The sequence below is a fragment of the Triturus cristatus genome, chromosome 11, assembly GCF_964204655.1.
Source record: "Triturus cristatus chromosome 11, aTriCri1.1, whole genome shotgun sequence".
Taxonomy (NCBI): domain Eukaryota; kingdom Metazoa; phylum Chordata; class Amphibia; order Caudata; family Salamandridae; genus Triturus; species Triturus cristatus.
The window spans coordinates 1082647619-1082661463 of NC_140594.1; the positions used below are offsets into that span (position 1 = coordinate 1082647619).

Sequence of the window (13845 nt, forward strand, 5' to 3'; positions counted from 1 at the left end):
TTCAGAAAAAAAATTCCTTTCCTTTATATAGATTACAAAACATGGCTTAAGGCTGGGCTACTCTAACTCTATAGCTCTAGGATTACTTGATGAGTCTGCCGGTCATTCAGAATCAAACCATCAAGTTCGTAACAGGGGCTCTTAGATTCAGCCACACTCGCCCTTTGCTAAAATCTTTACAATGGCTTCCAGTCAAAGAGCAAGCATGTTCAACCTTGACCACCCTTCATTCTTCTTTCTCCAAAAGCATGTCTATTCGGAACCTCTTTAAAGATTGAATGTGGAACAGCAGTTTCTCCTCTTGTTTCCAAACAGTGGATTGCTGTCCCAGGCAACTTGAAAGCCATTGCTTACTTATGCAAGGTTGGACAGTCCTTGATGATTTAGTTCGAAGTTATCCTTGTTGGGTGCTTTATTGTTTTGTTGGTTCTCCCCCATTCTGAGTGGAAACCCCACTGCCATAAAACCATTGGTGTACAAGCACTTTACAAAACATACTAACATAACCCTTGAGCTTAAAAACAAATCTTATTTGCCCATAAGTGAGACCTTGAGAACCTCTGACCCCTGTAGATGCACTCACCTTGTTCTCCAATTCCAGTTTCAGCCACTCATTCATTTTTTTCACATGATTCTTTGTCATGAAATCTTCCCATAAACTCATATTGCTCTCTGTCTGTGTTGCTCTCACAGTGGGCTTCCTGCTTTGCCCACTGCTGCTCACAGAGGGCCATATTCTCAAGGAGCTATCGCCGAGTTAACTGAGCTTTATCGCAGCCAAAGTCGTGATAAATTCATCACCCCATTCACAAGCTGGTGCTAACAGCCCATATCACCAGTTTACCTGCGATAGCAGCCTCAAAAAACATCGCCACAGATGACCCCGGCAACTGTCGCTAATGAGATGCAGAGTAGGCGTTCCTAAGCAAAAAGCCATGACCACACCACTCCGCAACATTCTCAACGACCAGCCAGATCAGCGAAAGGACCACAAAACATGCGATAAGGCGCGTTAGCAGCAGAAAATTAACACCTGCTCTGACCTGGTGCCAAGTCAGACGGCAGCCTGCACCACAAAAGGGAGCACAGCCCAGAGCAACACCTGAAGAACAACAGATGCCATGGAGCCACTGACCATGCGTGCCGGATACCCAAGAGGGCCACAACACCCACCGCCACCACCCCCAGGACCACACCCCACCCCCGGGCTCCACCCCAGGCACCCCCCAACTCCCCCCGGACCAAGACACTGTACATCTACGTCACAAAAACATGAACAAAAGCACCCGACTGACACAATTGCAACAATCAAATTACATGTGAGCACTGAAACCCTGATTCACACATTCACCATTGAAAGACCAAACCAAATATCACATCCATATTTGTCACCAAACAACTATTCTGAAGAGTCATGGCAGGGCATTCCTTGACAATCTGTGACTCACAGCCTGCAAGACAATATCCAAGATAAGAAGGTGTGTCAGGCACTCATCAAAGGACAGGGAGAAAGAGAAAGAGAGAGACTGAACAAGGTGCGCAAGGCCAATCGGGCCCTTAGCCCATACAAACATTCCAACAGCTGTGTGTGTCTCGAAATCTGTGCACTCCAGATCACAGGTCTGGCATCAAAGCCAGCGCGAATTCCACATTACATTTAGGAAATGCAAGCAGTAGCCAGACTGAAATCAGGAATGAAAGCCCCTTTGTCTCAACACACAAGGCTGAAGGCCAACCTAACCCCCGACCTTGGTCCTGAATGCGGCTGGGACACCCTGCGTGGGATATCATACCAGCCTCCAACGACTCCCACACCACGGACTGCGCTAATGAAACACCAATGTGCCAACACCCCACACACACTCGTCCCTGCATGACCTACACCTGCAAGGGATGCCCCTGACACATTGGCTAAAAACTACCCATACGTCCAAAACGTTGCACACACATACGACTCATTGCCCAGAGCTGTGGCATATCGTCCACCGCCCTTCTGCCAGTCTGAGGAGTGCCGGTCCATGAGCCCAACAAACGTAATGGCAGGCATTCTCAGGCACATGCACAACCCCTGTCACGTGGAACTGTACCGTGCACGAATGCTGCATCTGTTGGGATCCCTGCCACTGGCGGTGCTGCGAATCAGTTACCGTCTGAGTTTCCGTCTTGCCTACATCACCTGCATCCAGCCCTGGTTCCACTGTCGATCATGCACATTCGAGTGGCCCATGGAGTTCTGCCTATCCAACGCAATGGTAGCTGAATTAGATCATGACCTGACAGTGCGCCCCCTGTTGGCCCAAGACCAGGACTGTCACCGGGATAGCCGTGCATGGGATGCACTGATCTCTGGTGTATGTGCTGGCAGTTGCGCATGGGATATTGCACAACTCCTCGTGCGGTGACCACATAGAGGCTCTCCCCTATTGGGCTGTGTTGCCGATCGGGGAAACGGTGTGGACTGAGCACATCTGCCCGGACCAGTTAATGGATTGGCTGACCCTGGTGTTCCTAGAACCCGACAACGACGTACTATTGGAACACATTGCACATGAAGCTGCGCTGGCATTTATGGACGAGTAACTACGTTCCTGCAGCCACATCAGATTGTCACCCACAGCACAGGTCTCAATACCTTGTTGCATCGTGGGGAATGCGAACATATCCCACCACAACAGAGGACATGTCTGCCTTGGTCTGGGCTCTGAATGCATGTGCGTGCAACTACACATGTGTACACACACCTCTGCAAGGTGATGCAGTTCCATGGTCGGAGCAGCACAGCGTCGTTTGGCAACGTTACCAATTCGGACACACTGTTGGGCGAAGAGCACACACATGGCAACACAGCAAGACATGTGACCATGTCGGACCCTTTCACTTGATCACTGTCAGCAGACAGTCGGCGCAGTCCTGTGGCAGAGCACTATGCAGATCCCATGGGCTGTGAGGCTTGCCCCTTCACACGGGGCAATGGGTAGACTCCAAACACATGACTCGTCCAGCAAGGCAAGGTGGGCTGAGACCGTTTCCATCCGTAATGAATGGTGTTCAATTCTGCCTCTCCATCTCCTGCACCTCGACATGTTCCCATGCTGCGTGTAAGTGTCTTGAACATATCCCTGCATGTTGTGGCCGTTGCCTTGTCCGTACTGACACGCACATGCCAATAAAGTCTACGCAACTTCACTGGTGTCTAACTGTGATGAGTGTTGATTAGATTGACCACTTGTGTGTCACAATGAGCATCGTCTCTACACAGGGAGGGTCTGACTGACACATGTACAATGGGGGTGGGTCCCTTTTGACAGCTCGACCTCTGTGAGCCAGACATTGTTTTAGGAAAGATGCTGGCAGAAATGTGCACTTGCGTTTCTTCAGTAATGTGGGTATGGTGTTCAACCTCTGACCATGTGGAGCAATGTCATGATTCATGACAGAATGTGTCCACACAGATGTGTGTGAGTAGGTATGCGACGTGAAGTTCCGTTGTCACATGTGATGTAGGACACCACTCCTGGCCTGGTACCGATTTGGTCATTCCTACACACAGCCCTATTCAATTCATGGACGTGTGCCTACGTTGAGGGGTTGTGAGATTGTTGTTAATGTGCAATGGGGACACAGCTAGTACTCACCTTCACAGTCATCCAATTGGCTGTGTGTCTCAGGGATAAACATGTACATTGATGTCATTCACCAGGGTGTACCTTCTCGTGCAGTCATTGTCCCTACATCCAGCCATTCTTTCATACGTGGGTGAACATAGTCATGACACATCTGTGTGATTATGAATGTTTTATTCACATTCTGGTGTCGGAGCAGGAGCTGTACATGGCCATCCAAAACCATATATCATGGAAGCCCAGTGGTGGGCCAACCAGAGTCCTTTGGGGATTGATAGGTGATTTGGTAGAGGGAGAGTGCAGTCGACAGCAGGATTGCTGTTTAATTGTCAAGCCGTGAAGAAGTGGCAGTCCATGTCGGGGTCCGGGTGGATGTCGCAGAGTGTTCCGGGGGTCAGTGGAAGGTGTTGTGCCAGGGCATGATGCATAGGGCAGAACCAGGCAGGGACAGGCCATCTGGCGGTGATGGATGCTACTACCTCCTTCCTCACACAGCAATTCCCATCCACGTCTTACTCCTCTGATACTTCTTCTGTGTCCGGTGTATGTGGCGGTGTAATGGCTGCATCACTGGGTGCCACTAACACATCAGGGTGCGTAGGTGATGGGGCTGCATCACTGTGTGCCACTGACACATCAGGGGTCGGAGCTGTGTGTGCCGAAGTTCCCGCTGCAGTTATCTGGGACTGGTTCAGTGGCAGCAATGGCAAGATGATGACCTGCAGGGCTTGGAAGATCTCAGCTACATCTTGCTGGTGTTCAGCGTGGCAGATGTACTTCCAGTCTGCATCTGCTCCATGGTCTCCATTGTCCTCCGATTCTGTGCCAACTCTGGGCTGTCATCGCTGGTGCCTGTCTGACTAGACAGTTCCTGTATGCGAGTAATGGGCCCAGCGAGATCAGCCAAGGATTGTCGGTGAGCATGGTGAGGACAGGGGGTGTCCGTTAGGTACTGTATGTGGTCCCTGATGGGACTCAGACACCCACCTATGGCATCGAGTTTGGCTGCCACGAGCTCGAAACCCATCCGCAGCTGATCCGCCAACTCCACCTGGCAACACAACATACGGTGTTGAAATTCCATGTATGGTTCGTGGTGTGTTTCCTGCTGTGTGGTCTGTGCAGGTGGTGGGGTCACCTCGAGGCAGCTGGCCTGCCCTGCTCCTGGGGGGTGGAGTGCAGAGGCTGTCCATTATCCATTGGAGGGTGTCTTGACATATGTGCAGGTTGTCCTCTTCATCATCAATGATGGGGTTTGTGGTCTGCTCTGCAGTAAGTGTTGATTGTCCCTCTGCAATGATAAGTGGAGATGCAGGTTAACAGAGTTTCCAAATGATGTTGACGCTTAGCAGATGTTTACATACAGACTGCATGACAAGGCACATTGTGACTGTTTTGGTGGAGCTGGCTATTTGTTGGCAGACAGTGGAATTTTCGACTACATGATGGATGTGTGGTAGTACCCCTACATTATCATCACACAGTGACCGGGAATGCCAGATGTGAGTGGACAGTTACTACGCACCCGTGGAACCTGTTGTGTCCTCTGTTCTGCAGTGTAGGTGTTGCACTTTATACCACACTGTCGTCGGATGTGCTGTTATTGCTATGTGTGTGTGCTGCAGTGTGCCATGGGGATGAGGGACATGTTCCACAGTCACTGTGCGTGTGCAGTGTGCTACACATGATTGTGCATGTGTGCCATTGTGCCCATTTCCCCCTGTCCCCCCAGTCCCTGGTCATTACTCACCCTGTTGCTGTTGGGTCAAGTCATATCGAGCTGTGTCCATGCCCCCAACTCCTGCCACCGTCTCCACGCTGATGACTGTGGCCACCATTTCCTCCAGCTCATCCAGCTCCTCCTGTGGTGCAGGACTCCCACCTCCAGTCGTCCTTGCTGCCTTCCTGTTGGTGGCGAGCTTCTACTTGGTTTGGCTGTGCACTTCATGCCAGTGCCTCTTGACCTCCTCCATTGATCTACTCGACACTCCGACTGCATTGGTGTTGGTGACGATGGACTGCCATATTTCCGTTTGGGTTGCCAGTGCCGCAGTGGAGGTGACAAACAGTTGTTGATGGTGTTCTATCACCTGCATGACGATGATCCAGTCTTCCTGAGGACTGAACCCTGTCTTCCTCTTCTCCTTGCCCTTCCACAGACACGGGGTTCCAGGCTGGTCCTCCGTGGGGCTTGTGGAGCTCGGGTTGACCTCTGCACTAGGTCCGGGTGCATCCATGGTGCTACGCAGTTCAAATTGTTTTTTTTGTTGTTTTTTTTGCTTTTATAGTGCATTTTCATGCATGACGCGTGGGAATTGCAGGCCTGTCGCTGATTTTGGTATCGCGCTTTGGGGCATCACAACTTTTTTGGGTGTTCTTGTTTTGCATTTTTGCGGCGTGGCGTCGATTTTGACGAGGCCATTTGACGCTTTGTCTGGTGACTATCACATGGTACCGCCGTGTTGTGAATACTTGGTTAACAAGGCGTACATTTCCTGAGATAGACTGCGATGTTGTACGTTGCGTTGTTACTTTTGCGATGATTATCACACGTTCTTGAGAATATGCCCCAGAGTCATTAGTTTACTACTACCACTGTTAATCCACAACATCAAGGTGCCACTAAATCGGAGGTGCTATATCAGATTTACCAGTACCAAGGATAGCAACAGCATTTAATATAATTCCAAGGTAATGTAATGTATTTAAGTGGCTAGGGCTTTTATAGTTTGATAGAATTTAAATTTAAGTTTAGCGTTTTCCTTACTTATTTAGTTTTATTTAATATAATGTTATTAAGGGTTTGATTTGGACTTCAGTTGGAGTTGCATCTATATTCCATTTACTTCAATCATAGACAAATATTTTAGGAATGGGTTTAGGGTGAGCATTAGAATTATACTAATTATTTACTTCAATTTCATTTCAATTCAGGATTAGGTTAACACAGTTAGTAATTAAATGTAATTAAATTGTACTAATTTACGGCTAAGGAAACAATTTTGGAGAGGTTTAAGTAAATTAATCAACTTCATGAAATATAATGTAACTTAATTAATTTTACTTTAATCTTATGAGGTCGGTAAATATGTAGGGCTGATGTATTTGGCTCAAGTTAGTGGTTCATTAATTTTAAAGCTTACTTTGCCATACTAAACTCACTTAATAAATGTCATATTTGCTCTTTGACTGTTCCTTCAAGGCCAATACTGGCTGATTGCATTGTTGGTCTCACTGGAACTTCATGTGTGTTGTTGGAGGTAGTTGTGACACCCAACAGTGTATCTCCGCCTTCAGGTGTCTGTGACATTCTTTTGAATCTAATGTGATCTATTGTACAGGATTGGTGCTAAAAGTGTCCAGGCATTTTGGTACATCCTTCTTCCTGCCATTACTCTAAAAGAAAGTGTATTTTTCGTGATTGTTCCAGACTTTTCGTGTGTCCTTCCCATGAATCTCCATGCTTGATCTGAGATTTTTTTGTTCACCACTTCAAATATCTCATAGTCTCCTTTTAAAGGATTTCCTTCTTTGAGTCAATTGTGTTCTTTTAAAGGTAGATGTAATTAAGTCAGCCAAGCAGTACAAACATATGGTGGTCTCCCAACTGCCCTATTAAGTATAGGGTGGTCAAGCCATCCTGGGACCACCGCTTCTGCTGCAACTACCATGGAACCACCGTTCCCTGGTGGGTGCACGGAAGTCCTGAGGCCGCAATATGCTTGGCGGGGCTGTTACGGCCCGCAAGCATATTGAGAGATTCCTCCCCACCATACCTTTCAAGGCGGTGCGAATGGAATGAAAAGTGGCGGTGAGGGAACAAAGGGGGCCCTACAGAGCCCTTTTGTGCCTCACACCATGTGGATGCACACAGAGGGGAACAACATAGCCCTCAAGGTTATCGCCGTTTTTTTTTAATACCAAAATGAAAACCTTTACATTAGCAACGTCTATTTGTAGATGAACACATTCACATTATTTGTAGATGAACACATTCTTTAATTTTGTATTTACTTGCAAAAATAATCTGATTAGTGTCTTGGTATGATTTTCTCAAGTCAATGATGCACAGGAAAATGTATCTTTATGGCCGAAATTAGAATGAATGCACAGCTCAAAGTAAGAGAGTTGCTAGGCATTCAGTCAGCCAGTGTTTATTGATGGCACTTCTCCTCTCTCCACCAAGCGAGGGAACAAAATGCCTTTTATTTGAAGGTGGCAGTGAGGGAAGGCTCATCCCTCCCCTCTTTCTATTTATATCCCTGCTGAAACAAAATGATAAGGTGGTAAGATACAATTCTGAAAAGGACACCTCCCCAGAGGTTAAAAATTCCTCCAGGCCTTCTTGATATAGAGGGAGGGATCCCCGTTCTGTGAACTTCATGAGGGAAAACATTGATGTCAGGAAATTCACAAGGAAAAGAGAGAAAAAAAAGTATGTAGGAGAAATACATAATGGATGCCTGCTGTGTTTTTTGAAGAAAAAAAAAAGATGATAAATGCATTCCCTGTATTACTGCTCATATAATGTTGAGAAATAGAACCATTTTGAATTGCATTCTCATTTTTAATTGTAAGTAAGATGTGGATGAGATGCACAGGATTAATCTGAAATAATGTGTCCATGAAGCTGTGATTGTTCACTATTGAAATGGTCCTGGGTAACATCAGCTAATTTGATTGCCTGATTGGCTGCATTTTGTAAAGCCTCTGTGTGAATGGAGCGATCTAATTGTTAAAAGATGATTAGCAATGTCAGATATCAGCCGCCTCCTAGCTCGTGCTGAACATCATAAAAGAAGTGAAAAATAGTGCATTCTGACAGCAGAAAATAAATGGTATTGTCTGTAACAACAATACCACGAATGTCCTGGATGGGGCCTTTTACTAATGATATGTTTTCAATATTTAGATGTATTTAAAACAGGGCTGTTTTGTGAAATTATGTGCAAGTCCTGAGATTAATTGTAGTATATGTGTGTATGTGGGGGGTGGGGGGTGGGTGACGGGTGAGAGAGAGAGGGAGGTAGGACAAATGGAAAGAGAGCAAACGAGAGGGGAATGGAGCCGGCTGAGCATTTTGGCCAGGGCTGCTTTTGAAGCCCCAGACCCTCCCTGACAATGGGCCTCATTTACACTTTTTGCGACGCCCTAGTGGCACTGGGGCCTGCTTCATATATATCAGGCAGCACTAAGCCCCTTTGCATGGCTTAATGCGACTTTTCAAATATCGCTCCCTTTAACGCAGTTTTCTGTGTTAAGGGGCGTGCAATGGGTGTTGCTGGGGGCGTACCCAGCAACACCCAAGGCTTTTTGACAATGCCCCAGATTTACGAGGAATCTTAATTCTTAGGCAGTGCCAAAAACTTACACCTTCCCAGGGGAGGCAAAAGGGAGGGGCAGCGAGGAGAAATACCTTTATTTCCCCTAGTTTTTCTTTTTCTATGTGTGCTGCATTCTGCAACACTCATAGAAAGAGGAAAAGGCCTCTCACAAATGTTTTTGTGAAGGAAGGTTTCCCTTCCTGTACAAAAACAATCATACCCACAATGAAGGTACCCATGCACCATGGCGCAAAGGTGCCTGCGTTGGCACATGCCAGCCCTTTGTGCGCCACCGCAGGGGAAAAGAAAGAAATGCACCACATCTGATAGATACAGAGCACTCCTGCCCTTTTCTTTTGCCGTAGGGCAGCGCAGCAGGAAGGCCTGCGGGGATGGCCTACAACGAAATCATGAAAATAAGGCAATTTGTGGTTTTTCCCAAGTACTTGTCACCAGCCATTCTAAAAAGGTTGCACAAAACTGCCCTTATTTTACTTGTTGTTTTGTTAAGTGCTCCCACTGCCTCTGTGCAGCTCCAGTGCTTAATTTGTCAAATAAAATAAGTGCCAGTACTCTCATCAGGAAGGCACTGCAGTTTCCACCACACATTGCCTCTGCCAGAGCTGCCACTGACAGTAACAACTGCTAACTAACACTCCTACAAGTTTGGCAATTTGGACTATTACAGGCCCCCAAAGCTACAAGAATAGCTTGGGTGGCAGGTAATAGTACTTTTTTATGTATATTGAGTTAATCATTGACTCTTCTTGTGGCTTGCATGTGTCTAAATCAGTCAGATAGCACCACTTTGTGGCAGACTGTCAGAAGCGCCGGTGTTGACAATGATGTGCTGCTACCGAGCATGGGAAACCACTGGCTCAAATTAAGCACTGACTGTATTCAAATTACAACTCGAGCAAAGGATCAAGGAAGAAATTTCAAAGTGTGGTGCCTTGTGAATGTAGGGGAACTATTTGCGTCTTATTGGGTGGAACAAGGGATGATCTTAAATGCATCAGCTTCAAATGTTAGTCAGGAGAACCAGCATGGAGTGCCTCGGATTTGAGGCTTAGGGATTTGTGAGGGAGTTTATGCTTCACCAAATACCTATCGCAAGACACCACAACCAGATTTTCGTAACAGTGACTATGAAATTGTAATAGTCAAGTTTGAAAGTATTTGAAAGTGAAATACAGCATAACATAACAAACCACAATAAGTGATGCCAGAATATCAAAAATGTAATGAATCCACGAACTACTACAATATATGAAAATAAGTGTATATATTTAGGTGTACATTTACTACACTTAACTCCACATCTATGTACTATAATAATATCCTCAATGTATGTAAATCTGGTCTTAGGTATAGTAAATGTATTCTTAACTTCATAATATTCTGGTAGTCAATATATTGGCCACAGTATTTTGACAGGTCGATATTTTTATCCTTGAAATTCTGTCATTCAGCCAACCACAAGCCAGGACTGACTAATGTCATGTCACATCCCATCTTCTCATGATTTCTATATATCTATAATGTATATTTGTACATCACATCTTCCAATGATTTATGTTTCTTGTTCATTCATCTGACTTTACCTGAAAGCACCTTAATCAAGATCAATTGATTATTAGCGGTGATTTTAATTGTCATTATGAACCTCTGAATGGGTTGTCCACCCCTGTCTCACAGGAAGAGGACCAAGCTTGGGCAATCTCCCCATGCATTTCATATACCACGAAGGGTTGGACACCTCTGGTTCTCCAACTCACCTCGTTAACCCTCACTTTTTCATTAAGGGCATGTAATGGAAGGCTCCATGCAGATAATCCAGGCAAATTTACATTCGAAAGGAATCGACAAGCCTCCATTATTGACTATATATTACTCAATATGGGACTGTGGGCTAGGATCCTGGAGTTTCAAGTAAAGCAACGCAGTGAAAGCGATCACAATCCCCTTGTTGTAACTATGGAGGGTTTTGGGAATAGCTCATATCAGGGCAGAGACATCGACCCTATAACAGCAATAGTCACAACTTGCGGTGCTCGAAGAGTTAGATGGGAGAAGATTGCCCAATCTCAAACGGAGATAAAAGATATGTACAGGGAGATTTATCCCCTCTTGGAGCGGGTGTTGGACCAGGTTGCCTTGGGTGAGGGTCCCCCAGAACACGATAAGATAGGCTCCACACACGAAGAATTTTGCGGTATCCTGGCGGGTCACTTCTACCGGGAAATTAGGAGGAAACCGGAAGCCACGAGGGGGAAAAATGCATGCTACAACAAATCTTGTAGGGAAGCGAAGCTAGCTCTTTTAACAAACTTAAAAAGGGGAAATAAGATATTGATCAAGGAAGCGAGGGAACATTTTAAGAAAGCTATCAAAGAAGCAAAAAAAGAATGGGAGTATAACAGATGGGAGGAGATTTCTATTGCGTTAAAGAAAAGGGACTCTAGGTCATTCTGGAACTTGGTTAAAACAGGGACATCTGGTTCTCAGTATGCAGTACAACCTAACCTAGGGGAAGATATCTGGCGTCGACACTTTGAAGATCTCTACGCTTCTAAATCAACAGACACAGAGGTCTTTGTTCCTCCGCTTAATGAAACCTTATCCCCTAATTTGGGTGAGGTCCAAATCTGTACGCTTGCAGAGGTCAAAGTGGCTCTGAGTAAAGTGTTGCCAAACAAAGCCCCAGGCCTAGACAGGATCCCAGGTGACCTATACAAGAGCGAGCCGGTCATCTGGGTCCCCTATCTACAGGCTCTTTTTAATGCAATCTTTGCTGGAATGCCGCCACCTCCGACATGGGCCGGCGCTGAGATCATTCCTATCCATAAAAAGGGCTCTCCCCTTGACCCGGCAAACTATAGGCCGATTAGTTTAATTGACGTGGCACAGAAGATCTTTGCGTGTATTTTATTAGGGAGGCTTCAAGAATGGATGGATGAATCAAACATTTTAACACCACTGCAGGTGGGCTTTAGAGCTAAAATGTCAACAATAGATCAACTGTTTAGATTACAGATGATCTACTGGAAATCTATTATTTTAGAAGGAGGCAGCCTATATCTTTCTTTTGTTGATTTAAAGTCTGCCTTCGATATGGTAGATCGCCGACAGTTGTGGGAGCTGCTGAAAGGGATGGGAGTGCCCCTTTATCTATGCCATTTTTTAGAGTACTTACACAAAGATACCTTGGCCAGAGTTAGGTTCGGCCTAAACGGGGAATTAACATCCCCTTTTCGAGTTGAGAAGGGAGTGAGGCAAGGCTGTGTACTTGCCCCAACCCTCTTCTCTCTCTTCTTAAATGGGTTGGTCGATGAACTCTTGGATTTAAGAGATGTAGATGCACCCAGGCTGGCAGGCAGGAAAATACCTGCACTAATGTTCGCAGATGACACCCGGCTTTTGTCCAAGACGCCCATGGGGATGGAACGAGTCTTGGATGGATTTGCTTCATTTTGCAGGAAAAGGAACCTGGTCATTAACGTGAACAAGACCAAATATATGGTTCTGCACGCGGACACTACAAATTGCCCTATTCCAAAATTGGATGGATTACATCTAGAACGGGTAAGCATTTTTGATTACCTGGGCTTAACACTTAATAATAAAATGGATTGGGGTTCCCAGATATCAAAAGCTAACCTCAAATTCACACAGATAACAGGGGGCATTTTAAAGATGCATAAAGATAGCTCATTGAAGTTCATTAGCCCACTCGTAGAGGTATATAAGGCCCAGGCGAGAGGTGTGGTGGTCTATGGCGCTGCACTTTGGGGCCACTACCCAGCCCAGATTTTAACTAAGTCAGAAAACCGTTTTATGAGACAACTTTAGGCACTACCTATGAGCACCCCTATGCATCCACTTAGGCTGGATTTGGGTATACACCCAATAGCTGACCTGGTAGCTTCACGCCCGGTCATGTATTGGCGCCGATTATGGAGCACTCCTGAGCTTGACAACTTTAGGGAAGAACTGAAATCAATCTTGATGCTCCCAAAGGCAGGCGCCATCCCGTGGCTTGCCAATGTCAAAAAATCCCTAAGGGCAATTGGGAGAGAAGATCTCTGGCATACACCTGAGGAGTCATGTCCTGCCCTACCAAAAAAGTCCCTGGCTATACGGACAGAGAACAGAATTAATCTGACTTCGGTATTCCTCGAGGTGAAAATTGGATATAGCTTTGAGCCTGTATTGGATTTGATCCAACTGTTACTTGCTAAGAAGCTATACATTCAGTTTAGACATGGATCACTCCCTCTATATTCTAGGACGAATAAGTGGGCGGGTTCTAGCAGGCAGCCTTGCCCTGGCTGTTGCGCTGATGAAGAAACAGAGGTCCATGTTATATTTTTTTGTATGGCTTATATAAATCCCCGCAGAAAATGGATCATTCAGCTTGCTCAAAACCTGGGGGTTAGAAATTATAGAGATCTTTATAGGCTGTTGAAATATGATCCATCGCCTGTATTTGTCACAGTGATTGCCAAATTTTTATTCTCAATGTGGCTGTCTAGAAGACGCTTAATACAATGATGAGGTATTTACATGTATCAATTTTTTTACTTTAAGTGTATACTTATTTTTTTAATTTATAGTTTTAATGTTGGTTTCTAAACTACTTTTATTGTCTTAAAATTGTGATGTTTGAACTTTTATGGCTAACAGCCGAAATAAAGTCTTCTGACTGACTGACTGACTGAAAGCACCTTAGCCCTATAAGCCGTTTTGAGGGGAGTAAATCTGTGATTTCTCTTGCATCTGACTTCCTCCACTTAACTTCCACATGCCACTTGGATAGTCACGGTTATCTCGCTGATAGAAGAAATTAAATTTGAAGGGAGGCCTTACATGTATTGCAAGTGAACTCTAGACCATGC

At 45.6% G+C, this 13845-nt stretch overlaps 1 protein-coding gene across 1 annotated transcript in view; it reads left to right on the plus strand.

Annotated features, from left to right (window-relative positions):
• SPATA16 (spermatogenesis associated 16) overlaps window positions 1-13845 on the plus strand; it is a 483092-nt gene that overhangs the window by 386015 nt on the left and 83232 nt on the right. The gene's annotated exons all lie outside the window — the stretch shown is intronic.